The sequence below is a fragment of the Rousettus aegyptiacus genome, unplaced genomic scaffold, assembly GCF_014176215.1.
Source record: "Rousettus aegyptiacus isolate mRouAeg1 unplaced genomic scaffold, mRouAeg1.p scaffold_m13_p_9, whole genome shotgun sequence".
NCBI lineage: Eukaryota > Metazoa > Chordata > Mammalia > Chiroptera > Pteropodidae > Rousettus > Rousettus aegyptiacus.
In genome coordinates, this window is record NW_023416312.1 from 44,657,744 (window position 1) to 44,685,614 (window position 27,871).

General features: G+C 36.9%; 1 protein-coding gene across 3 annotated transcripts in view; it reads right to left on the minus strand.

Moving 5' to 3' along the window:
* Positions 1 to 22,299, minus strand: part of HDX (highly divergent homeobox) — a 171,636-nt gene extending 149,337 nt beyond the window's left edge. For 2 of the 3 annotated variants that reach the window (XM_016162732.2, XM_036226812.1), the window contains exon 1: positions 22,140 to 22,298. The gene's annotated coding sequence lies outside the window, so the exon portion shown is untranslated. Of the gene's footprint in view, positions 1 to 22,139 lie in introns of all 3 variants that reach the window. The other variant, XM_016162731.2, reaches the window with a different exon arrangement.
* Between the last annotated feature and the right edge of the window lie 5,572 nt (positions 22,300 to 27,871).

Consider the following 27,871-nt stretch of genomic DNA (forward strand, 5'->3'; position numbering starts at 1 on the left):
CTAGTTTCTTAAGACAGAAACTTAGATTGTTGACCTTTGATCTTCTTTTCTAAATAGAAGCAATTAATGCTATAAAGATATTTCTAAGTATGACTTTGGCTACATTCTATAAATTTTGATAGGCTGCCTTTTTAACAGCCTTATTGAGATATAATTGATTTACAAAGAGCTGCATATGTGTATGATTTGATAAGTTTGGTCTTCTGCAAAAACCAATGATACTGTGACAATAATCAACATAATCAACATATCCAACATTCCCCAGAGTTTGCTTATGTCTTGTTGTTTGCTTATTTTGTGGTAAGAACACTTAACATGAGATCTACCTTGTTAACAAAGTTTGAAGCATATAATACTGTATTGTTAACTGTAGGTACTATGTTGTACAGCAGAATCTCTTGAACTTATTCATATAATATAACTGAAACTATAAACCCTGAATAATAACTCCCCATTTCTCTCACTTTCTATCCCCTGGCAACCACTATTGCATTCTCTGATTCTGTGAGTTTGGCTAATTTACATCCTTCATTTAAGTTGAATCATGCAATATTTGTTGTGACTTGCTTACTTCTCAGAATAATGTCCTCCAGATTCATCCATCTTGTTGCAAATAGCAGAATTTCCTTTATTTTTAAGGCTGAATATTTTATTGTATGTATATAACACACCATTTTTTTTATTCACCTATCGATGGACACCTGGTTTCCATATCATAGCTATTGTGAATAGTGCTGCAAATAAACATGGAAGTTCAGATATTTCTTTAAGTTCCTGATTTCAGTACTTTTGGATATATACCCAAGAATGGTATTGCTGAATCATATAGTAATACTGTTTTCCATAGCTTCTGAGCATTTTACATTACTACAACGATACATAGCTGTTCCAATTTCTCCACACCCTTGATACTACTTGTTGTTCTTGCTTTTTAATAGTAGCCATCCCAACAGGTATGAATATCATATACAAAAATATCAACTCAAAATAGATTAAAGACTTAAACATCAGACCTGAAACTGTAAAAATTCTAGGAGAAAGCACAGGGAAAGAGGTTCTGAACATTGGTCTTGGCAATGATTTCTTGGACATGTCACCAAAAGTACAGACAACAAAAGCACAAATAGACAAGTGGGACTACATCAAACTAAAAATCTTCTGCACGTCAAAGGACACAATCAACAAAATTAAAATGTAACCAATCTATGGAATGGGAGAAAATATTCGAAACCATATATCTGAAAGGGGTTAATTTCCAAAACATATACAAAATTATTGCAACTCAATAGCATAAAAAAAGGTCAAGATGGTGGAGCAGGCAAATGCTGTGCTTGCCTCCTCTCACTCACGACCATATCAAAATTACAACTAAACTACAGAACAGCCATCACTGGGAGTCTCCTGAGGTTTGGCTGAACAGAAGTCTTCCAACTGGGGAAAAAAATAAGAGGACACTTCAAGACTAGTAGGAGGGGAAAAGAAGCGAAATAGGCTGGTCCTACATCCAATGGTGGTGGTTAAGAACAGGGAGGGAAATCCTGGCTGCAGAGGTCCCCCAGGAGGAGCAAGGAGTCTTGGCCCCACATCAGACTCCCAAACTCAGGATTCCAGTGCCAGGAAGAAAAGTGCCTACAACTTCTGGCTCTGAAAACCAGCAGAGATTGTGGCTGAGTGAGTCAGAAGGCTGCAGGAGTCACAGTAGTTCCTCACAAAGGGCCCACACACAGTGACCTACTCACTGATGGACTCACATGCTCTAAGCTTCAGTGCTGGGGCAGCAGCTTTAAAGGAGCCAGAGTCATACTGAATTGTCTGGCTTCAGGGCGAGTGTGAGAGGAGCAGCTTTCTTCCAGACAGAATGTTGGCAGAATCCATTGTTCTTTTGTTGAGCACTCCCTCGACCCCATGTATAGACACAGACAGCCTCTGTATTTGAATTCCATCAGCCTGGCTAACATAGGTTGTCTCACTTAGGTGATTGCCTGATATCTCACCCCTCCCAATTTGAAGGCCCATCCGAGCTGTCTCCAGTGGTTTTTCCACATGAATGGCCTTTCTTAGCTCATGCTGCCAAATTTCTTAAAATCTCCCAAAGGTTCACAAAACCCAAACAAGTAGCATATAACTTTGGCTCACCCCATACCTCTTGCTGAGCAGCCTCAAGCTCAGCACTAGTGAAGCCAGCCTAGGTTTATAGCTTGGCTTCTTGAGGCATGTCCAAACCCAGTGCGGGTTGCTTGGTGGTTCATGCCAGGAGGCCTGGGCAGGGCACGGGCTGTGGCTGAACTTGGCCCATGGCAAGGTCCTTCCCAGAAGGTTCTGGATGCATGCCTAGTGGCCAGCTTCGGTCTGAACCAGAGCACAACCTGGGGTCACATCTGAGGATGACACACCCAAAAGACAGGCTGCGCAGCTACCAGAGCCCTGCTAAAGTGAGTCAGCTCCTGCACAACATATCCTCTACTATAGTCACAGCCAGTCATAACAACCAATCAGCCCGAGGGTCAACCCCTCCCACTAATGTACCAAAAGCAACCAAGGCTCAACTACAACAGGAGGGTACACACAATCCACACAAGGGACACACCCGGAGAACCCAGCTCAGGTGACCAGGGGGACTATACCACTGAGCCCCACAGGACATCTACTACATAAGGCCACTCTATGAAGATCAGGAGACATAGCCTTGTCAACTGTCATTTAAATCTGTTAGAACTGATTAATGAATTAGGTATAAATAGCAGGATACAAAATTAATATTCAGAAGTCAGTGGCATTTTTATACATCAATGATGAACTTTCAGAAAGCGAAATTGAGAAAACAATCCCATTTACAATTGCATCGAAAACAACAAGATAACTGGGAGTCAAATTAACCAAGGAGATAAACAAACAAAAACCAAAAACAAACAAAAACAAACAAACAAACCAAAAACCCTGTTCTCAGAAAACTATGTCATTGAAAAAAGAAGTTGAAGAAGATTCAAATAAATGGAAGCATATACCTTGCTCATGGGTAGGAAGAATCAACATCGTTAAAATGGTTTACAATACCCAAAGCAATCTATAGATTCACTGCAATCCCTATCAAAATACCAATGGCATTTCTCAGACAGCTAGAACAAATAATCCTAAAATTTATATGGAACCATAAAAGACTCTGAATAGCCATGGTAATCTGGAGAAAGAAGAACAAAGTAGGAGGTATCACACTACCTGATATCAAACTATACTAGAAGAGTATAGTAATTAAAACAGCATGGCACTGGCATAAAAAACAGACACATTGATCAATAGAAAAGAATAGCGAGCCCAGAAGTAAATACACACCAATATGCTGACTTTATATGACAAAGGAGGCAAAAATATACAATAGAGGTAAAGACAGTATCTTCAATAAATGGTGCTGGGAAAATTGGACAGAAACATGCAGAAAAAGAAAAAGAAAAAAAGAAACTGGACCACTTACTTACACCATTTACAAGAATAGACTCAAAATGGATTAAAGACTTACAGGTAAGACCTGAAACCATAAATCTTCTAGAACAAGTCATAGGTAGTAAACTCTCTGACGCTGCTTATAGTAATTTCTTTGTGGTTATATATTGTCTGGTAAGGAAAACAAAGGAAAAAATAAGCAAATGGGATTATATTAAACTAAAAGTTTTTCACAGCAAAGGAAACAAACAAAACAAAAAGACAACTGATTGAATGAGAGATAATGCTCACTTATGATACATATGATAAGAAGCTAATATCCAAAATGTATAAAGAATTCATACAGCTGAACAATAAAACACATACAATTCAACTACAAAAAAAGGCAGAAGACCTGACTAGATATTTCTCCAAAGAGGAAATACAGATGGCCAATAAGCATATGAAGAAATGCTCAATGTCACTAATCATCAGAGAAGTACAAATTCAAACCACAATGGGATATCACCTCACACCTGTCAGAATGGCTATCATTAATAAATCAAAAAACAACAAGTGTTGGCAAGGATGTGGAGAAAAAGGAACTCTTATACACTGTTGGTGAGATTGCAAATTGGTAAAGCCATTATGGAAAACAATCTGGAAGTTTCTCATAAAATGAAAAAATAGCTATACCTTTTGACCCAGCAATTGCACTTCCGGGTATTAATCCAAAGAAAACAAAAGCAATAATTCGTAAAGATCTATATACCCCAGAGGAGAGTAAAAAAATGGTGTAGATAATAGAGGCTCTGTTCATCTTTCTTGTGACTAAATCAAAGTTGTGAGGGAAACAAGGAACAAGCAGCAAGGAAAATTGCCTGGGATCTTGATGAATGAAACCTACAACTGGGGAGAGAAATAAGAAATCACCCTGTAATGGGATGAGGTAGGACAGGGCGAGGACGTGAAGCTGCCCAGTCCCGAGTAGCTGAATAGGACAGAAAACATAGCAGTGGCAGCTGCAGATGCCTCTTAACGAGACTGTGCCCACAAGCACACTTTTGTGGTTACGAATCTGCTCGCTCAGAGCACCAGCACCAGGTCAGTTTCACAGGGGCACCAGGAACTTACAGAAGGACACCGAGTTGTTGGAGTGAGGGTCAGAGGCAAGACTCACCCTGTACAGAAGTGCCGGCGGTATCCCTTGTTCCTCTGTTGAGCCCTCCCACATCCCAGTGTGCAGACTCAGTGCCATAGCTGAGACATCACCAAACTGGATAACAAAGGTCACTCCGCCCAGAGGATTCACTGAAACTCCGCCTCCCCCAACTCACGGCCGCACACAAGCCACATCCAAGTGTATCCTTGCTGAGTCAGGTTCCCCGTGCTGAACACTAGTGGCAGCTGACCGCAGTTTCTGGCGTGGGCTCTTGAGGCAACTATAAGCACAGCATCTGTGATTTGCTTGCTGAATCTTAACAGTTGGTCCCACAGGGGCACAGGCTGGGGCTAAAACTGGCCTATAGCTGAATCCCTCTCAGAACTGTACCTCTGGATACCTACCTCAAAAAGCCACACTAATAAGACTGGGAGATTTAAGAGATTTGCTTAGTAAATAGAAAGAAGAACAGAAAGACAGCCAAAAAGAGAAGACAAAGAAGCAGAAACCATATGAGAGAACAAATCAGAGATCCAGGAATAATGGAGTCAAGCAATCTAACAGATGCAGAGCTCAAAGCACTGATTATAAAGATTCTCAATGAACTCAGGTAGATGAACCAGTGAGAACTTTAACAAAGAGATTAAAAAAAATAACAATGGAAATGGAAATGATAAAAGGGAACCAGTTAGAAATGAAGAACACATTATTGGAGATGAAAGGCATATTAAATGGAATAAATAGAGTGAATAAAGAAGAGGATCAAACGGCCCATATAAAGGATGAGGAAACCAAGGACACTCAATCAGAACAGCAAGAAAAAAGCTGAGACTATAATAATAATTTAAGGAGCTTATGGGACAGAATTAAATGCAAAAATATCCATGTCATAAGGGTACCAGAAAGAAAAGAAGACGCCAAAGAGCTATTTGAAGAAATAATGATGGGAAACTTCCCTCAACTGGTGAAGGAAATAGACATAAAACCCCAGGAACCTCGGAGGGTCCCAAAAACTAGGAACCCAAAGAGGCCCACACCAAGACACAACATCATTAAAATGCCAAAGGTTAAACACAAAGAAAGAATCTTAAAAAGTAGCAAGAGAAAAACAATTACCTACAAGGGAGCACCCATACGACTGGCAGCTGATTTCTCACAAGTAACTATGCAGGACAGAAGGGGTTGGCACAAAATAGTCAATGTGATGAAAAACCAGGATCTATAATCAAGAATACTTTCCAGCAAAGCTATCATTTAGAGTTGAAGGACAGATAAAGAGCTTCCCAGACAAAAATAAGCTAAAGGAATTTATCATCACCAAGTCAGTATTACAGAAAATATTGGAGGCACTTCTTTAAGAAAAAAAAAAAAAAAACATGTATCAAAAATAAGATACATGATGGGGATGGGGAGCACGACATAGAGAATGCAGTTAGCATTAAGGTAATGGCTAGGTGGAAAGCCAGAGGAAAAAGCAATTAGGGGGATCGTTTTATAAACTATATAAATGCCCAACCGATGTACTGTATATTTTAAATTAACAATAAAATAAAATTTAAAAATAAAAAAGAAACAAAAATACGTTAAAATTATTTTTAAAAAATCAAAAACCAAAAACCTGCCCTGCTCTTCTTCACATGAAGAATTATCTTCATTAAAATATTTAGTAAAAGATAATGTGCTATGTAATAAGTTATTTTTCTAAATAGTTAACATTTTTATAACCAACTGGTCATTCCTACTAAGAATAATTATTTTAACACTCTGACATCATTTGTAAAAGACCTCAAATTGAGAAAATATACATTATTATATAATTGTGGCAAAAGGAAGACTGATTCTATGTCCCCTTCTACATGATAAGAGTTTGAACTTTTAAAATTTTGAAGAACGGCAAAATTAACCACACTACCAATGGGCATGGTGTCTGCCTATGTGGATGTTTCTTCATAATTTTATTGTAAATTTAATATTAAAAATAAAAGAATATCATGTTAAACTGAGTTATTCTATTAAAAACAAGTTATTAAATTGTTGTATTTAACAAAAGCTTGATTAAATATACAATAATGAAATGACAGTGATGAGGGAAGTCATTAGAATACATAACCATCTGTTGCCTGTGAAAAGGGCCCAGGTATTTGGAGTTTCCTCAACCTCTATTCTGTCATTGTACTGTGCATTTTTCTTGCTTCCTCCACTCCAAGAAGCTGCTTCAAGGGTACAGCCATGAGATATAAATGTGATATTAAGACTATCTGGAGTGGGTAAATGAATGAACCCAGTTAAGGTCTCTATATAAACTTTAAAGATGCTGGCAGGCAGGTGCATAAATCTGGTCATCTTACAGCCACCCAAGACAAGCCTTGCCAGTAAATTCTTTTGTTTATTAAGCCTGCCACCTCTCAAACTGCCTCTGTCTTCTGTCTCTCCCTGCCATTAATGTACAGGAGTCATTTTCAGATTATACCTGAGAAGCTGCTAACTAGGTCTGTGAAGCAAAAATTGGTGAGCAATCCAGGAAACAGAAGCAATGGGCTTTGGAAAAGAGGCATCCATAGGGGTTATCGCACATTGTCATTGATCTCTATATGGGAAGGGATGACCATACATCAGACACTTGCGGACCACTGTGTGAGAATGGAGATACCCTGAAATGCCAGCTGCTTTAAAGCACTTGTTCAAGGAACTACACATAGCACACTTCGCAAAGAAGGGAAAGAAATGGTTTCCACAGTAGGATGCCCTCTACTGTGGGTAGGTAAGCTGGTCTCTGCTGCCCAATTAGAAACTGAAACTCAAGTTAGAAAGTTGAAAGAAGAGTTGAGATTAGAGAATATTTATTTGGTTATCTACTATGCTAGCTTTGGGACTGGCAAACAAAGTAGGAGAAAAGAATAATAAATTTGAGACCTTATGTGCTGTTTTGCAAAAGTAGGAAGACACAATGTGCTGTAGATTAAGGTCCTGAAAATTTTTAAGAAATCCCCATTAGAACTAAGAGGTGGAATTCAAAAGGCAGAAACTCCAGAAAAGTGATGAAAATGAAGAGGATGTTACAATGATTGATGAGTAGAGTGATAAACCGCCCCATGCCCACAGATCCCTAATACAAAAAACATTTTTCAATAAGAATTAACCTCAAAAAAAGCTAAGAGAAAATGTGGTTGTTTTATCAGGTCTTTAAAATGTAAACACCCTAGTAGACAACCAAAACATTGCCCACAGAAACTAAAGAAAAAAAAAAAGGCTTTTTAAAAAAAAAAAAATACAGACTGTTGGTAAACTCTCTGACATTGCTCTTAGTAATATTTTTTTCTTATGTATCTCCTTGGGAAAGGGAAATAGAAACAAATAAACAGGATTACATCAAACTAAAAAAAATTACACAATAAAGGAAACCATCATCAAAAAAGAAAAAAAAAAGAGGGGAGATGGCAGATTAGGTAAAAACAGGGTTCATCTCCTCCCAAGTCTGCATTGAAATTACAACCAAATTATAAAATAATCAATGTAGAGAATCACCTGAAATCCAGCTAATCATAACACCTACGTCTGATAATATAAAGAAGCCACATCGAAGCCTATAGGAGGGGCAAAGTCCTGGATAGAGCCGGACCCTCATCCATGGGTGGTGGAAGATCACCGGGAGGGAGAGTGAGGCTGCAGAGGCTCTCCTGAAGGAGAGGGGGGTCCTGGTCTCATATGGGTGCTCCCCAACCCATGATCTCAGCCCAGGAAAGAGGAGATTCCAATAACCCTGAACTCTGATTGTAGGGGATTCTGGCCATCCGGGTGAGACAAAAGGAGACTAAATCCCTAGAAGTCCCTTTGAAGGACCCAAGCACAGGCTTTCTGACCTGCGTACACTCACCTGGGACACAGGTGGTGGGTCAGAGGCTTACACAGGATTAATTCTGAGAAAGTCTGCATTACCTGGTGCCAGAACAAGGGGTGGAAGGGCAGCCACATTTGTGCCTTAGTCTGGCTACCCTACCAGGCAATCTACAGACCATATCAGCTTGACTGTGCAGACCCCTCCCACAGAACCATTAGGAAGCACTGGTCAGAGGGAATCAGCCTGCTCTGCCCAACCTGCAGATTGTCCCAGGCATTAGTTGCTGGATGGCTGCCAAGCTCTGCTCAAATTCAGGGCCAAATATTCTCAGTGGGTGGCCAGCGTTGTGAGTCACATTTCCAAGGTAGGGTCAGGCAGATCACTGCTGCCAACACGAACTTGGGTGGATATCAGGGTCATGCGGGCCAGTCCCAGACAGCAGCTGGTTTTGCTGTGATCTGGGACTTATGCGGGATGCACAAATAGTTACCAAATTTGCAACAAAACTAAGGCTGTTTTGATCTGACTACATTGTATCTCTGAGACCTTACCCCAACCTACCCACAAATTGCCCCAGGTGGCCCATTGACAGTGAACTGCCACAGCCCTGCCCCTCCCCTGCCCTGAACACCCAATCCACACAGGCAGCAAACTTTGATTGGGGCACGGGTAGGCACTGCATGGAAATCAACAGCAGATAGATTTTTGCTGCCTGCAAGAGTTCCAATATTGAGTTCAGGGAGCACAGGGGTCTGTGGGACCACCCTAGATGGCAGCTGGTTTCACTGTGATCTGTGTCTACAGTGGGAATGCCCAGACACAGAGGTTGCAGCAAAACTGAAGCTGTATTGGCCGTACATACTTTGTCTCCTGTAGATCCCACTTCACCCAAGCCACAAAGCACCGGCAGCCCATTGACAAGCAGCATCTTGTGCCTTGCTTGGCTCGAGTTTTGCAGTCAGCACAAGTAATAGACCTTGGTTAGTGCAGTGAGAACATTTTGAGGAAAACAGTTGTGGACAGACCACTGCTGCCTATACAAGCTGTAATATCTCTTGAGGGGATCACAGGGGTCTGTACTGGCCTGATGACTCTTGACTCCCTGAGCTCCTGCCCCATTTAATACACAAAGTGCCCGCTACACATTGATAGGCAGCTGTCCCTGCCATGGGGTAGTGCATTTAGGCCCAGAGTGGGGAGAAGCTGACCTTCCTATGAGTGGAAACTTGTACAGGGAGCCACAGAGACAGTGCTGGCATGTAAACTGACACTGCAGTAGCAGGGTGAAATTTACTCAATAGACCCAGGAGACTCCGAGGGTTCCTGCACCACCCAACATGCATATTGCTCAGAGGCTCATTCAGTTTCAGAGACTTACAGGCAAGTGACAGGCAGTGTCAGGCCTTGAGGATCACTTGTCTCTCTGCTAAACTGCCGAAAGTCAGGGATGGTGGATAACCAACTGCTGCCTACAGCGTTGCCTCTTCCACTTACCTATAGATCCAACATAGGCAACAACTTCTGATCAATTTGTAGTTCTCACAAGGTAGCCCTGAGCAATCAAAAGCAGCAACTGAACTTGGCCTGCAGGGGACCCCCATCCCAAGGGGCCACAAAATCAACACATCTGGAGGCTGGCACCAGACCACAAGAGAGCAACTCCTGACTAGCCCCATTACTGATACATATAAAGGGTGGTTGCAACAAGTACACGGGCCTGCAAGGGCAATTCCACTTAAGGGGGTCAAGCACCCACACAGCAACTTTTACCTGTGGGTGCAGTCAATTCCTACAATTAGTCAGCCTGAGCATTAATTCCATCCACTAATAGCAATAAGGGCTTGGCAACAACAGAAGATCACACACAACCCAAATAAAAATCATGTCCAGAGCCCCTGACATAAGGAATTATGGAGAGTCCACCACTGGGCCACACAGGACACCTGCCACATCAGGCCATCTAGCTAAGGCTGAGAGATGAAACAAATATTCCTGACACATAGAAATTAACAAAGAGAGGCTAATAAAATGAGAAAACAAAGAAACATTCCACAAATGAAACAACAGGAGAAAACTCCAGAAAATGAGCTAAATGAAATGGAGATAAGCAACCTACCACAGACGGAGTTCAAAATAATGGTTATAAGAATGCTCAATGAACTTATGCAGAGAATAGATGAGCACAATGAGAAGCTCGACAGCATTAAAAAAAAAAAAGTACATAGAAACCATGAAAACAAACCAGACAGAAATGAGGAATACAATAACTGAAATGAAGAATACACCAAAAGGATTCAACAGTAGATTGGACAAATCAGAAGATCAAATCAGAACTGGAAGACAACGTAGCAGAATACACAGAATCAGAACAACAAAAAGAAAAAAAAAACAATTAACAAAAATAAGGAGAGTTTACGAGACCTTTGGGACAACATGAAACATAAAAATATCTGGATCATAGGAGTACCTGAAAGGGAAGAAAGAGAGCAAGGTATTGAGAATCTATTATAAAAAAATAATTACAGAAAACTGTCCAAACCTGGAAAAAGAATTAGTCATTCAAGTTCAGGAAGCAAAGAGAGTCCCAAAGAAGATAAATTCAAACAGACCTACACCATGACACATCATAATCAAAATGCCAAAGGTCAAAGACAAAGAGAGAATCTGAAAAGCAGCAAGAGAAAGGAAGCTAGTTACTTATAATGGTACTCCAGTAAGAATGTCTACTGACTTTTCAATGGAAATTTGTAGGCCAGAAGGGAATGGCAAGAAATATTTAAAGTTATGAAAAACAACAATCTACAACCACAAATACTCTACCTAGCAAGGCTTTCGATTAAAATGGAATGTAAAGTAAAGAGCTTCCCAGAGAGGAAAAAGCTTAAGGAATTCATCACCAACAAACCAGTATTGTAAGAAATGTTAAAGGGTCTTCTGAAAAAAGAGAAGGAGTAATAAATAAAATGGAAACAATAAATATCAATAGTAAAATGGCAGTAACAATGTATCTATCAGTAATTACTTTAAATATAAATGGATTAAATACTCCAATCAAAAGACATAGGGTAACTGAATCGATAAGAAAACAAGACCAATGCATATGCTGTCTACAAGAGACCCACTTCTGATCAAACAACACTCACAGACTGAAAGTAAAGGAATAGGAAAGATATTTCATGCAAATGGAAATGAAAAAAGAAAAGCTGGGGTAGCAATACTTATGTCAGATAAAATAGACTTTAAAACAAAGAGACAAAAAAGGTGCATTACATAATGATAAAGGGATTGATAAATCAAGAGGACATAACCCTAGTATACATATATGCGCCCAACATAGGAGCATTCAAATACATAAAGCAATTATTGACTGATATAAAAGAGATTAATAGTAATACAGGCATAGTAGGAGACTTTAACACCCCATTGATACCAATGGACAGGTCTTCCAGGCAAAGAATCAACAAGGAAACAATGGGCCTAAAAGACACACTAGAACAGATGGATTTAATAGATATTTTCAGGGCATTTTACTCCAAAGAAGCAAAATATATATTCTTCTCATGCACATGGACCATTTTCAAGGATAGACCACATGGAAAGACACTAAACAAGTCTCAATAAATTTAAGAAGATGGAAATCATATCAACCATCTACTCTGATCACAATGGTGTGAAACTAGATATCAACTACAAGAAAAAAAATGAAAAATACACAAACACATAGACAGTAAATAACATGCTAATAAACAATGAATGGATTATTAATGAGATTAAGGAAGAAATCAAGATACCTAGAGACAAATCGAAATAAAAACACAATGACTCAAAATTTATGTGACACAGCAAAAGCAGTCCTGAGAGGGAAATTCATAGTAATACAGGCCTACCTGAAGAAACAAGAAAAATCTTAAATACACAATCTCACTTTACACTTCAAAGAACTAGAAAAAGAACAGCAAATAAAGCCCAAAGTGAATAGAAAGAAGGAAATAATAAAAATTGGAGTGAAAATAAAATAGAGTCTAGAAAAACAACATAAAAGATTAATGAAACCAAGAGCTGGTTCTTTGGAAGGATAAACAAAATTGACAGACCTTTAGCCAGACTCATCAAAGAAAAAAGAGAGAGGATGTAAATAAATAAAATCAGAAATGAAAGAGGAGAAATAACCATAAACTCCATACAAATACAATGGATCATAAGAAAATACTGAGCGAAATCATATTCCAACAAATTGGACAATCTGAAAAAAGATGGACACATTCCTTGAAACATACAATCTCTCAAGACTGAGTTAAGAAGAAACAGAAAATCAGAACTGACCAATTACCACCAATGAAATCAAATCAGTAATCAAAAACTTCTCAAAAAAAAAAAACAAAACAGAAGTCATGGACTGATGGCTTAATATTGAATTTTACCAAACATTCAAAGGATTATCACCTATTCTCAAACTATTCCAAAAAGTTCAAGAAGAGGGAAGGCCCCCTAACTCCTTTAATGAGGCCACCATTACCTTGATTCCAAAACCATACGAAGATATTAAAAAAAAAAGAAAACTATAAGCTGATATATCTTATGAACATTGATGCAAAAATCCTCAATAAAATATTAGCAAACCAAATTCAGCAATATATTAAAAATATCATACACCATGATCAAGTTAGATTTATTCCTTCGATGCAAGGTTGGTACAATATCTGCAAATTAATTAATGTGATACACAACATTAACAAATCAAAATATAAAAACCATACAATCATATCAATAAATGCAGAAAAAGCGTTCGGCAAAATCCAGCATCAATTTATAATAAAAACTCTTGGCAAAGTGGGAATAGAGGGAACATACCTCAACACAATATGACACACCTACAACTAACATCATACTTAATGAGGAAAGGCTGAAAGCATTTTCATTAAGAACAAGATAAGGAACAAGACAAGGATGCCCACTTTCACCACTCCTCTTCAACATTGTATTGGAAGTCTCAGCCACAGCAACAAGACAAGAGAAAGAAATAAAAGTCATCTGAATAGAAAAGGAAGAAGTAAAACTCTCATTATTTGTCGATTATATGATACTATATAGAGAGAACCATAAAGATTCCACCCAAAAACTGTTACCAAGTAAATATTCAGGTTACCAAATAAATACTCAGAAGTCAGTAGCATTTTTACACACCAATTATGAACTTTCAGAAAGTTAAATTAAGAAAACAATCTCATTTACAGTTGCATCAAAAACTATAAAATACCTGGGAATCAAATTAATCAAGAAGGTAGAAGACCTGTTTTCAGAAAATTATGTCGCTAAAAAAATAAATTGAAGAACATTCAAATAAATGGAAGCATATACTGTGCTCATTGATAGGAAGAATTGACATCATTAAAATGCCCATACTACCCAAAGTAATTTATAGATTCACTGCAATCCCTATCAAAATACCAATGATATTTTTCAGAGAGCTAGAACAAATAATCCTAAAATTTATATGGAATTATAAAAAATATATATCTGAATAGCCATGGCAATCTTGAGAAAGAAAAAAAAAGTTGGAGGTATCACATTACTTAATATCGAAATGTACTATAAGGCTACAGTAATCAAAACAGCACGGTGCTGGCATAAAAACAGATATATGGATCAATGGAACAGAAAGAGGGCCCAGAAATAAATCCATACCTTTACACTCACTTAAAATATGACAAAGGAGGTAAGAATATACAATGGGGTAAAGACAGTCTCTTTAATAAGTGATGTTGGGAAAATTGGACAGATTCATACCAAAAAAAAAAAAATAAGAAAGAAACTGGACCACCTTCTTTCTTATACCTTATACAAGAATAGACTCAAAATGGATTAAAGATTTTAATGTAAGACACAAAACCATAAAACTTCTAGAAGAAAATATAGGCAGTAAACTCTCTGATATTACTAACGGGAATTTATTTTCAGATAGATCTCCTCGGGCAAGGGAAACAAAAGAAAATATAAACAAATGGGATACATCAAAGTAAAATGTTTTTGTACATCAAAGGAAACCCTCAACAAAACAAAAAGATAACCTACTGTTGTCTTTTTGATATTCGCTAATGATACATCTGAAAAAGGTTAATATCCAAAAATATATAAAGAACTTGTTCAATTCAACAACAAGAAAACAAACAATCCAATTAAAAAATGGGTGTAAGACTTAAACAGATATTTCTCCAAAGAGGAAATATAGATGGCTAATAGACATATGAAAAGATGCTCAAGGTCACTATCCATCAGATAAATGCAAATTAAAACCACAATGAGATATCACTTGACACCTGTCAGAATGGCAATCATCAGTAAATCAAAGAACAACAAGTGTTGGCGAGGATGTGGAGAAAATGGAACCCTCATACGTTGTTGGTGGGACTGCAAATTAGTATAGCTGCTATGGAAAATAGTATGGAGATTTCTTGAAAAAAATTAGAAATAGAACTACCAGGTGATCCAGCAATCCCACTTCTGGGTATTTATCTGAAGAAAACCAAAACAATAATTCAAAAAGATTATATATGTGTGTGTGTGTGTGTGTGTGTGTGTGTGTGTGTGTGTGTATATATATATATATATATATATATATATATATATATACACCCTTATATTCAATGCAGTATTATTTACAATAGCCAAGATATGGAAGCAACCTAAGTTCGCATCAACAGACAATTGAATAAAGAAGTGGTACATATATACAATGGACTATCACTCAGCCATAAAAATAAAATGAAATCTTATTATTCACGATAATGTGGATGGACCTAGAGGGTATTATACTGAGTGAAATAAGTCGGACAAACACAAATACTATATGATCTCACTTATGTGTGGAATCTGAAGATTAAAATAAATAAACAAAACGAAAATAGACTCATAGATACAAAGAACAAACTGATGTTTGCCAGATGGGAGGAAAGTTAGCGGAGTGAGTGAAAAAGGTGAAAGGATTAAGAAGTATAAATTGGAAGTTACAAAACAGTCATGGAGATGTAAAGTACAGCATAAGGGATATAGTCAATTATATTTTAATAACTATATATGGTGCAAGGTAGGTACTAGACGAATTGGACAGGTTCACTTCATAAGTTATATAAATGTCTAACTACTATGATGCACACTTGAAATTAATATAAAGTAAAGTAATATTGAATGTCAACTGTAAAAAAATGTATAGACTGCTATAGAAAACAGATTTATAAAAGAGCTATTACTTTTACAAAACTACTATAAATAAAAAAGGATAAAATAAAATGACTGTATATGAAAAGTAGGAACTGTGTTTTCAGTAGAATAAGGTAGGAAAAATGGAGATATGATCAGGAAAGAAAGAAACCCATAAGGGCACAGATGTGGTCTCCATGAGCCCTAGCAGGCCCGTAGAGGGGCTCAAAGTCCACAACATCCTGACCCAGAGACACAGGTGGTCTTTCTCACAAGGACATATGTGCAGACCAGGCCCCATTCACTCTCGGCATAATTCTTCCCTCATTGTACAGCTATTATAAGAAATTAACATTGCAGTTAACACTGTACTGATTAGGCGTCTGACGCCATGGCAGTTCTGTAAAAACCAAACATGGCAAGAAAAAGGGTGTTTCCTTGATTCCAAGGAAGACCACCTTATTTATATCAAGAGACCACTCCATATCATGAATATCCCACCCCTTAGTTAGATCAATAAAGCCCCAACCCCCACCCCACACACACACACAAATGGTGTAGCTCCTTCTTGAGCCTGCCTCATCTCCTATCTGAGAATGTACTTTCACTTTTAAGAGTGTACTTTGCTTCTAATAAACTTGAGCTGTTACTTCATTGCCTTCACTGTTTATTCATGATTTTTTTCTTGTGACTTTGACATGATCCTGGTCAACTTTCCGGTAACAGATTCACTCAGAGTCAACAATTTTACCCATCACATAGGTGTAGCTATCCTTTCAATGAGATGTTGACTCCAGAATGGAATAAAACTGATGTATATTACCCAGGTAATACTTCAGTTACATATTTCTTTACAAATGTGAAAATGGACAAAAGGAAATTCACTTTTTTTTCTATGACTACTAGCTTTTCAAATCTAAATTGTACATAAAGTTGTATATTTCCCCATCAATTCTTCTCAGACTTTAATGTGCATATGAATTACCTGGAGATCTTATTAAAATGCAGATTCTGATTCAGTAGATATTGGGTGGGACTAGAGATTCTGCAATTTCTAAGAGATTCCCAGTTGGTGATCATGGCACTACTCCGTGGAACACACTTTGAGTAACAAGGATTTAATATAGATGCACCAAACACTACCAGAAAAGTAAATTGGTTTCACATCACAATCGATGCTGAGCTTAAAAAAAATTCTCTCTACATTAAGTACTACTAGCTGAGAAAAAAACAAACAAAAACCTCAACTGACCTTTAGCATTTTTTAAGCATTCGTTGATGATATAAAACAGTCTTTAGGTTTTAAATAAAATGGCTGACTAATGGATTTATTAATTAACATAAATATTCAAAAATATCTTCATGTTGTCTTAGAGTAATGGGGATGAGTCAAAGCTGAGTATTCTATAACTAATTATAATACTTCTCGCTAGTGTAAAATACATTTCTTCTTCCATATTTTACAATGCCCCAGGTCTCTTCATGTTGTGGCTCTGTTGAAGAGATTTCAACACAACATATGCTTGGTCTATGAAGGGTAAAAGCTCTTTGAAGAATAGGTCTCATATAATTACTTTCCTAAATGGTAGCTATTTCATCCCCAAAGCACACAATAGGTAGACCAAGCTAACCAAGTAAGAATGTATGATATATAAATAAATATATTAAAATGATATATTAGTGTAGTAGAAAACTTATATATATATATATATTTATATATATATATATATATATATATATATATATATATAAGTTTTATATATATGTGTGTATTTTCCACAAAGCACAATCAAGAAATGCTTTCACCATCGCCTGGTACTACACAATAAGAAAGAATACTGTCTGGGTCTGTCTACCTAGCTTCTGCCACTGAAGCCATTGGAGGTCAACACAATGATCCCTTTCTCCTCAACTTCAGCCTTTCTATTAAGAGTTTTCATCTCCACTAAAAGAAAAAGAAAAATGTCATAGGCATTACAAACTGAGAAAGAGAAAGGTTAGGAGGAAATTATACACACATACACTTTTTAAAACAATAAATAAAGATGGACCTCACTCTAGCTCTACAACCTACAACCTAGTAGTTAAGAGTACAGCTTCTGCAATTATACCTGCTTTAAAGTCCTGCCTCTGTCACTTACTTCTTGTATGGCCTTGGGCAAGCACCACACATAAATGCTTGTCTACATTAGAAAAGTGTCTACCTTTGGCATATAAGTCACATGTTTGCATGACTATGTTAAAAGCGTTAAAATAAATTGTCCTCAATTCCAAGAGAAGTGAAGCTAAGGAAATGTTTTCTAAACCTTTTGCCATTCTGACAACACATTTAAAATTTTTAAGGATCGACCCAATCAGACATAAATCTTGTTCTAAAAAAATAGGAGACCAAGAAAGTAGGATGGCTGCTGATGTAGATTTCTTTGCAAATGTGAAGTATAGCATTTAATTGACACAATGTAATCTCGTTTATTCACTTGCCATGTACCTCGATCTCTGGTTAATCCAGACAATTCTGCTGCTACTCGTTAGCATAAGGATGATTCTATTTGCTTGTACAAACAGGTTTCAGTTTACTGTCTCAAGATTTTATGCAGACGAGAAAGGTCTCAGAGTGTCAGTGACAATATGCAAATATACTAACCTCTCTAGCTCCCGTTTAAGCAGAATACACCTCCTTAAACTTTGAACTTTTTACTTCCAGATTAGTGTGTCTAGATATAGTGTACTCAATGGAAGCATATTAAGATACACCCTATTTTATGTTTTGTTAACTGGCTCCCTTCCAAAGTCAAAATTAACAATTAAAATACTCTTATCCCATTGGAGATTAACACTACACAAAAATATAATTCCCTCAGGGGGTACGATACAATGTTAAAACCATAATTAAATACATATTAAAAATATGTTTTATATACAATTTCATGCCATCTTTTCAACCAAGACTGACAGAGTGTGTTTTAATAAAATATCTGAAAAGAAGTGTAAGTATACATCCTTTGGTCAAGCTTAGAAATCACTGATTTCATAGAAATAGTATAGTGTTCCTGGAAAACATTATGATATAAAACACACACACACACACACACACACACACACACACACACACTGGGCTGAGACTCTAGACATTGAGATCCTCACTAAATTTCTGCCAAAAAGTTCATTGCATATTACTCTGGTTAAGTATTGTTTGATCATTAAAAGTCAAATAGACCTATCTATATTCACACCCTGTGACATTTTGTAACAGTGAAGTCTTGGGAAAGTCAACTACTTTCAACCTCTGTTTTCTCATTTGTAAAATGAGAATACTGAAAACTATCTCATAGGGATGTTGTGATGTTTAAATGTGATAACATATATGAAGTTGTCAGCCAATTCTTGGCACTAAATGCCATATATATATATATATATATATATATATATATATATATATATATATATTAGCATTTATTAATGCTGGTAAGCTACTTCACTTCTCTGGGCTTCAGTTTACTCATATGTAAAATGGGGCGATTTACTTGTCATTAAAGAATCCATTCCAGCTCAAACTTGCAACTTAAATGAGAAAGTCCAATGCCATCCTCTAATTCAGATAATAATTGTAAAATAAACTTTAAATACACAAACACCACACTTTTTCATACTTTAAGCTCTCTAAAATGAGCAGCACATTGCTAAACATTATATTCTATCTAGAGTGTCCTACCATTGAACAATTTTGTCTATTGGTCTACATATAAATGTCCAGGCAATTCTTATTAATTACTATGCAAGCTGGCTACAAGCTAAAACACTCTGGAGGAATTCACATAATGTAGGTAATAAGAGAAAAAAATCAAAGAGAAAGTATTTTTCACTTATAGTAAATAACACACATAGTTCATTTACAATAATATATGACAATGATTTTCAAATTTAGAGGTTATAATACCATTCTGGACTAATTTTCATCCATATTCCTAAAACACAAACCTAATGTAATATTGGGATGGTACCTCAAAGTGAAGCAGCAAAGTAAAATCTATAAAACACTTCTACATCAAACCGTGATCACAGTTTATTTCAAATAAAACAGTTCTATGTGGAACAATGCAGTTTGAAGTCCAAGGTGTAAGAAAGTGACAACTAATATGCTGTTATATAATAATAATTATGGCAATCATCACAATGATTAGCTCTGATTCAAGAGACATACAAATGAAAACTACCAGTGGCAGTCAATGTAAAGCAGCAATTGCAAGATATATTGGGATAAAAAGAGTAAATAATTAACAAATTTTAAGAGAAGATACATGATGCAATGTCATCAAAGAGAAATATAAAAAATGGAAAATATCATATTTTTTTTTTGAAATTGAAAAAATCACAGACAAAGCCACTTTTGGGATAATGTTCCTTTGGTCTTGTTTATTATGGCAGAACATATTTGGAGGCCACCCACTATATAAAAATGTCTAGATTGCCTTTTCTCTGACTCATATTCATGTTTATTCAGTCACTAGAGGGTCCCTTGCCTGACCAATGATGAATAATTTTTTACGTATATACAGTTCTCTCTGTAAAAATATTACTTTGTTTCTGAAAAAACAAAGACCATATATGTCTGCAGATATTTCAAATAGTCATCCAGGTGCTGAGGGAAGAGGATAAATAAATAGATGGCATGGTCCTAACCCTTAAAAAGAGGTTTTAAATCCATTTGAGGAGTTTAGTCTAAATATACACACACACAAAAGCACATAAGAAAAATATAAAGCAGGGTATAAGAAAGTGATAGACATAAGAACTGATGTAAGAGTTCTAGAAAAGATGAGCTTATTAAGGGTTAGGTTAGACTCGGAGGGCACTTATGTAGAGATATAACTTGGGTTAAGCTTCCAAAATGAGTAAAATGTGAATAGGCAGAAGAGATGAGATCTTAAGTGAAAGGTGTGGTAGTGGAGTAAGGAGCAAAGTTCTGGAGGTAGATTGTTCAGGGGACATTAAGGAAAGTTGTGTAGTAAAGAATAAAGTAAAATAAGGTGGTACAATGAAACCAGATTATGAAGCCCTTTGCAATCTAACTGGAATTGAGCTTGGGACAATAGAAAATAAGAAGCCAAGAATATCTTGGTGAAGAAAAATGACTTCCTGAAAGAGGTGTTCATAGACCATTAGTTTGTCAGGATGAATTAGGGATTTGGGGCACAAGTGAAGGCTGGCTAAGAGGCTCCTGGATTGACTGGATGGATCGTTATGAGAGTTTAGATTGTAGGATAAAAGGAGGGCTTTCGAAGGAAAATTTACCAGGTCTTGATAAACCCTTAACTCTGAGAAATGGAGAAAAATCCAGATTCCGCTATGAACTAGGCCTTCTGATCAGACAGTGGAGCATAATAACAATACTAAATAACTTCTCCACCTGGTACAGGCAGACAGGTTATTTCTCACAGTTGCTGAATAATATAGCCCCTCCAATAAAGATAATTGGACAGGGTCTGTCAAAATAGGATTTGCCTTTGGTCGTTCTAACAGAGACACAAAGGAAGGAGGAGGATTTGACACTAAACCTGAAACAGAGAAAAAAGCTTTATAGGAAACTTTTCCAAAAACAAAGAAAAGACAAGAAAGGAAAATGTCTTACTCTAAGTCTCTCCAAAAAGTTTGTTTCACAATCACTGAGTGGCACCCCAAAGCAGAGTTTCTTGAAGATTAAAAGTTGTATTCAATTAAATAATTAGTGTATTTTTCCCCTCCAAATGGTTTCTCATGTCAGTAATCACAAATGCCTCTCCAAGTTCTTTGCATTATTCCAAACTTGGTAAATGTAGATTAAGAATTTGCCTTCTTAAAGTCATCAGGCCCATTTTAGGTCTGGGTAAGCTGAATGGTCCAGATTCAAAGTGACTAGCAGATCTCTCCTCGTCAGCGGGCACTTGAAACAACACAGGGCCAACCCCCAACCCTTTCCATATTCTGCCCAAACAGATTTCAGCCCCACCTCCTTCAGCGAAAAGGAGAAAGCGCCTGCGCGTACTCCACGCCTATTCTCCTTGCCGAGAACTAGCCCCTCCAAGTTGTTAATGCGCAGGCGCAGCACCCTCAGTGCGTTTGAGTATAGCTGTGAGAAATCTACTGTCCAGTGAAATCTAGACGTGGTAGAATTCATTCCCCTCCACCCCCCGCCAACACACACACGCACACACACTCCTTTCTTCGGAGGCAGAAGCGCCACTTCCTCCTACTTCAGGGCTGGAAGCGCAACCCAAACGTAGACCCCTCTCGTAGCAAGGTCCTTCGCTCTCTGGCAATCCTCACTGTATCGCTATCCTCAGCTCATGTCTAAGCTCAAGCTGCCGCCAGCTTGTGCTGATAGAGTAGAAGCAGTTGGCTCCCCCAGAGCCGCACCAGTTTGTAAGCAGCCTCCTTAGGCCTCTGAACCTACGCCCCCGCCCCCAACACACACACCAGGCAAAGCATTAGCTAGGTGCCTCGCTTGCCCTCCTTCGCCCTTCACACTCACCCAGTCTGAGTGCTTACCTCCGGTGTGGTGCGGTCACAAGAGGGATCAGAGGATCCCAAATCAGGCAACTGTTGGGGCAGGCAGATAAAGCGAGATTTTTCCTGGGTCTCCACTGCCTCCTTAGACAATGAAATCAGCGTGTCCGATCATCAATTCTCATCATGATCGTGACGTCACAAAAGACAGCGGCCAATGGGAGCCCGAGATCAGCTCCGGACAGTCCCTGGACTCGGCCCAGAACCTAAGAGTAGGGAGGGAGGAGGGGAGATAGCTGCCTGCAATGGGGCTGCCTCTTCCGTGCACATCTGAGCTGCGTCCAAGACCAGGCCTCTCTGTACCTCTCTTCCTGAATAGCTGTGAATGTTCAGAATCCCTTTGACTATAGTATTTAGTGTTATATACCAGCCATTTAAGCAGGTGCAGCCTGGTCTACCAACTTGAGATTCACTTTCAGCAGAATTGTTGCAAGCTGCCAAAATCAAATGATCACATTTGGAAATATAATCTTGTGTGATCAGTTAACAGTTATGTATTCAATGTTACTAAAGTCATGAAGGTGTTCATTGAGCCTTTGGAATTTGCCAGTAAGAGAAAGTGTACTGTTTTATGTGACCTGTTTACTCTGACTACTGAAGCAAGAAATTAAAATTATGGATTCTGTTCACCTAACCTTAATCTCCATTATGCCAGAAGTTTCTTGAGTGCTTACCATTATATCATTACATAAAAAACCTCAAGCCACATGTTACATAAGTTAACACTCACTTGATAACACTCTCAAAATTGGCTGGATGCCATGAGATGTAGAATTCGTTGGTCCTCTACTATTATATAACTTATAACATTCAGAAGAAAAGATTAGCACACATTAAACATTCACAACAATAAAATTAAGTACATGATCATGTGCTCAGTTGTGAACTACATCATTTAAAGACTGGAGAGATCAGTGAGAAGCTGATAGTTGGGGAAAGCATTCTATGTTGTAATTGAAACTTTATATGGTCTTGAATGGTGGAGAAGAGAGGACAAAACACACTATCTTAAAGGGGAAGAAATAAGCAAAAGTTAAAAAAAAGAAAAAATATAGATATGCATGACGTGAGGAGGTCCACAATGAAATCAGCTTGATGAAATAGAGGGCATATGTTGAGGACTAGTGGAATCTGAGATAGGCTGATAATAAAAAAAAAAGCCTTTAAAGTAGGCAAAGAACTTTGATTTTATCAAAAGCTCCCAAAGGCCCCAGGTTCCTCAGGCCTCTACTGTCAATCATCAGAGAAGCATGATCATGCCCAGCTCCAGAATATCCAATGGCTTCCATTCACATTAACTATAAAATGCAAAATTTTTACCATAGCCCCAGGTCCTAAATGATCTGTCCTTTGCTATCTTTCTGGCCTCATCTCCTGCCTCTAACTCACTTTCCAATCACACTGGCCATTTCTCCATTTCTCAAATAAAATTAAACTCATGACCACATCAGTGCCCTGCACTGTTGTCCTGTCTTTGAATGACTAACTCCTTCACTTGATTCAAAACTCTGTTCAAATATAACCTCTTTAAAATTGTCATTTAAAAATTTTTAAATGTTAAATTTTAAAATTTGAAGATGTTATGTAACTTGTTTAAAAGTTCATTTTAAAACTGTAAAGAGGTTATACTATAACCCTATTTCAAATTATGACCTTTTCAACACTCTTACTACCTCCCAAACCCCCTTTTCCTCTCATTTTTCTTCATAGCACTTATTACTGTCTAAAATACTCTATATTTTTAGTTATTTCAAATATAAGCTCCATGAGGAAAGGCTATTTTTTGTCTGTTTTTAATATTATATCTGTGACATTTAGAAGAGTTCTGGATACAAAGTAGACAGACCAGTAAGTACTTGTTGAATGAATGTCTGAAAGCACATTTTTCAAATGGTTAGTCTCTGCAGTTTGAATTAGATTGGGGATAGGCTAGAGTGAAAGAGACTGGACAGTTGTGGTAATCCAGCTTCTAGAAGACTTTGAATGTAGATCAAGGTATTAAGAGCAGGGATGAAGAAAAATGATTGAAGCTGAGACATTTCAAAGAAAGAATGATAAGGGCGAAAGTGAAAAATTCAGAGATGACCTTCCTATAATAGATTGACACTTTCATTAGGTACCTACTGAATATCTTGAACTAAGGTGATTTGAGAGAAAAAGAGCAGAGTCTCTCCTCTTGGAAAATTTGTAGTCCAACTGACAAGAGAAAGCATATGTGAAACCACAGTACAAAAAGATAATTAAATTCACCTAGTTGCTCATTCTTCTTTTCCCCTCACACTCCACAACCAAGCTATCAGTAAGTCCTATAGACTGTACCTTCAAAATACGTTCCAAATCTGAACATTCCTTATTTCCTCCATCACTACTACACTAGTCAGTTACTATCATCTCTAGTTTGAACAACTTCAAAAGCATCCCATACGGTTTCCTATTGTTTATTATTGTCTTTCTTTAGTACTTTTTCTAAACATCATTCAAAATATTCTTTATAAAGTTAGATCATATCGCTTCCCCAGCATAAAGTCCGTCAAATGCCTCCCAATACACTAATAAAGTTCCAAATTCATGTTATGGCTTGTTACCACTTGTTTCTGCCCTGGTTCACTCTGACACATCAGCCCTCACATTCCCCCATACCTTCCTGTATGGCTTATTTCCTCTTCAGAAACAAAGTATTTGCTATGCCTTCTTGGAAAACTTTTTTCCATATCTTCACATAGCGTACTTCTTTATTTAGGTTGTCTGTTAAATTTATCTCCTCATATGTGTCTTCATGGATCAATTTATTTAAAATAGCATCCCAAGATCACTCTATCTTTTTTTATCTTTTTGCTGTGCTTTATTTTTCTCACAACACTATGAGAAATCACACAATTTGTTTCCTTGTTTATTTTGTTTTTCCCCAAGTGGGTAGAGATTTTATATGTTTTATTTAATGTTATATCCCCAATACCTAGAACTGTACCTGCCTTGTAGTAAGCACTTAATAAGCCTTTGTTGAATGAATGGATGTAGACAAGCATAGATTGTGTGGTGTAGGCTAGAATAGTAGGTATTCAGAAATCTGAGATGTTTCTAATATCATGTCTTAGGTATCCGTACCTATCTTGCTCAGAATATATCCGTGTTTATTGAATTTTTAGGTGAAAACAATTTGAGAAGAAGTAAAACATGACTATTAACCAAGATTTTAAAGATTTCAGGACTCAACATATAATTACAACAAGATCAAGTTTGACAGAGCCAAATGTTAAGTTTTACTTTTATGTTTACAAAAATTAGTTGCACAATTACAGTTATAATCTTTTCAGGATAAGTAATAAATACCTGAGGTGAGTAATTTTTATTATAAAAACAATGAATTCAATATGAGCTCATACGCCATAGCTGAGATAATTGAGCAAGATAATTGAGACTTAAACTACTTAAGAAAAAGTTAACATCTAAAAAGAAACTTAAGAGTCCTACTGCCCTATATCCTGACCAGACCATATCTGCCTCTACTCTATTTAGTTGATTGTCCTTATTTTAAAAAGAAATATTCACAAATGGCTACATCTAGAGAAGAGGAAACGAGAAGGATAAGGCGCCCAAAAAATATGATAGGAAATAAGTCTCTAGGACCTGAGGATGTTTAGTTTAAAGAAGAGAATACCTGGAGAAAATAAAACTATCTTCAAATATGTGAAAGGCTACTGGTGCAAAGACAGATATGACTTATTATGTGATTATCCAGAAGCCAAAACCAAGGCCAAAAAAACAGAACTGACAGGGAAGCAAGTTTAAGCTTAATACTTGAGTGTTCAAAAATGACAGAAACTTAGCATAATATCCTCTAAGCCTATCTATGTTGCCACAAATGGTAAGATTTAATTATTTTTATGGCCAAATAACATCCCATTATACATATGTATCACATCTTTATCCAATCATCTGTTGATGGGCACTTAGATTGCTTCCATATCTTGGCTATAATAAATAATGCTGCAAGGGACATAGGAATGCATATATCTTTTTGAATTAGTGTTTTGGATTTCTTGGGATAAATATCTAGAAGGGAAATTGTTGGGTCATAAGGCATGCTAGGTGAAATAAGTCAGATAGAGAAAGACAAATACCGTATGATATCACTTATATGTGGAATCTAAGGAACAAAATAAACAAACTAAATAGAAACAGACTCATAGACACAGAGAACAAACTGGTGATTGCAAGATGAGAAGGGGTTTGGAGTGCTGAGTTTTCAAAAAAGGTGAAAGGAGTAAGAACAATTGGTAGTTATAACATAGTCATGGGGATGTAGTCAATAGTATTACAATAACTATGTATGATGCCAGGTAAGTACTAGACTTATTGGAGTAATCACTTCATACATTACATACATTTCTAACCACTACACTGTACACCTGAAACATTCAATATAAAATAATATCGAATGTCAACTGTAATTGCAAAAGTAAATAAACCATAAAAAGAAAAAAAGTGTTTGGGACCGCTTTGTAAAATTAAAAGATCTCAGACTGGGAATGTTTGAGCATAATGACCAGCAATTAAAAATTAAGGCTTATCTACATTGAATTACTGTTAAAGTTCATTCCAACATGGACTTTACTAATTTTTATATCATGTCACATAGGAATTAGTCAGGAAAATGCCTTAAAGGTAGAAGTGGATTTGATCTTTTTGGGATTTGGTTTGGTGGAGCTGAATGGGAGGAAATTTTGAGGTCGGGATACTTCTAATAAAAGGCAAATAATTTTCTGCTCTCTTATTCCTCAGAAGGTAGACTCTAAATAAAATGTAGATTTTTAGTACATTTTGGGTCAGTATAAAGATGCATAGACCAAATAAAGTGTTTTCAATGTTCATTTTTCTGTTTAAACTTTACCCATTAATAAGCAATTCATTTTCCAGGTCATTTGAACTAAGGCAATTATTTATTGATATATATGAAACCTGCCTATAGAAGGCTAGAACTCAGCTCTGGGTAACATGGCTTGAAAAAACTAACTTCCAAATTATTTAAAATTAGATTACTTTATCTGGTAGAGTTGATTTTCATTAATTAGAGACTCAATGCTTTGTTTATAGATTATTGAGCCTGTTCTCTTTTACATTTTTTGCACTTTTAGACATTTTGCAGGTTACTGATATCTCCAACCAAATTTGTGCACAAAAACTTGATGGGAAAATTAAAATTAAGTGTTGTCTTTTAAAATACTTTTGAATCAAAGCTAGAAGGAAATACTTTTAAAATGAATCAATGTTAAATTTATGTGTTCTTGATAGATTTCAACTATCCATGACAGTCTTCTTCTTAGTGTTTTGGTTAGTTAAAGAGATACCATTTGAATGAACTTCCCTTGCCATACCGTGGGCCAGGTCAGAGTAAAATCAAAAGGAAAAATGTACTCTGGTACAAACTTTTGGTGGAAAACCTCTCAGATTCATTAGCATATCCTTCTCTGCTCTGTAAATAATCTCTGCAGAATATTGAATTTCTACTTTGTTATGAATTTTACCTCAAAGTCAATGGAAATAAAAGCAAAAATAAATGAACTATATCAAACTAAAAAGCTTCTGCACAGCAAAAGAAACAATAAACAGGACAAAGAGGCAACTAACTGAATGGAAGAAGATATTTGCAAACAAGGCCTCTGATAAGGGACTAATATCCAAAATACATAAAAAAACTCTTACAACTCAACAAC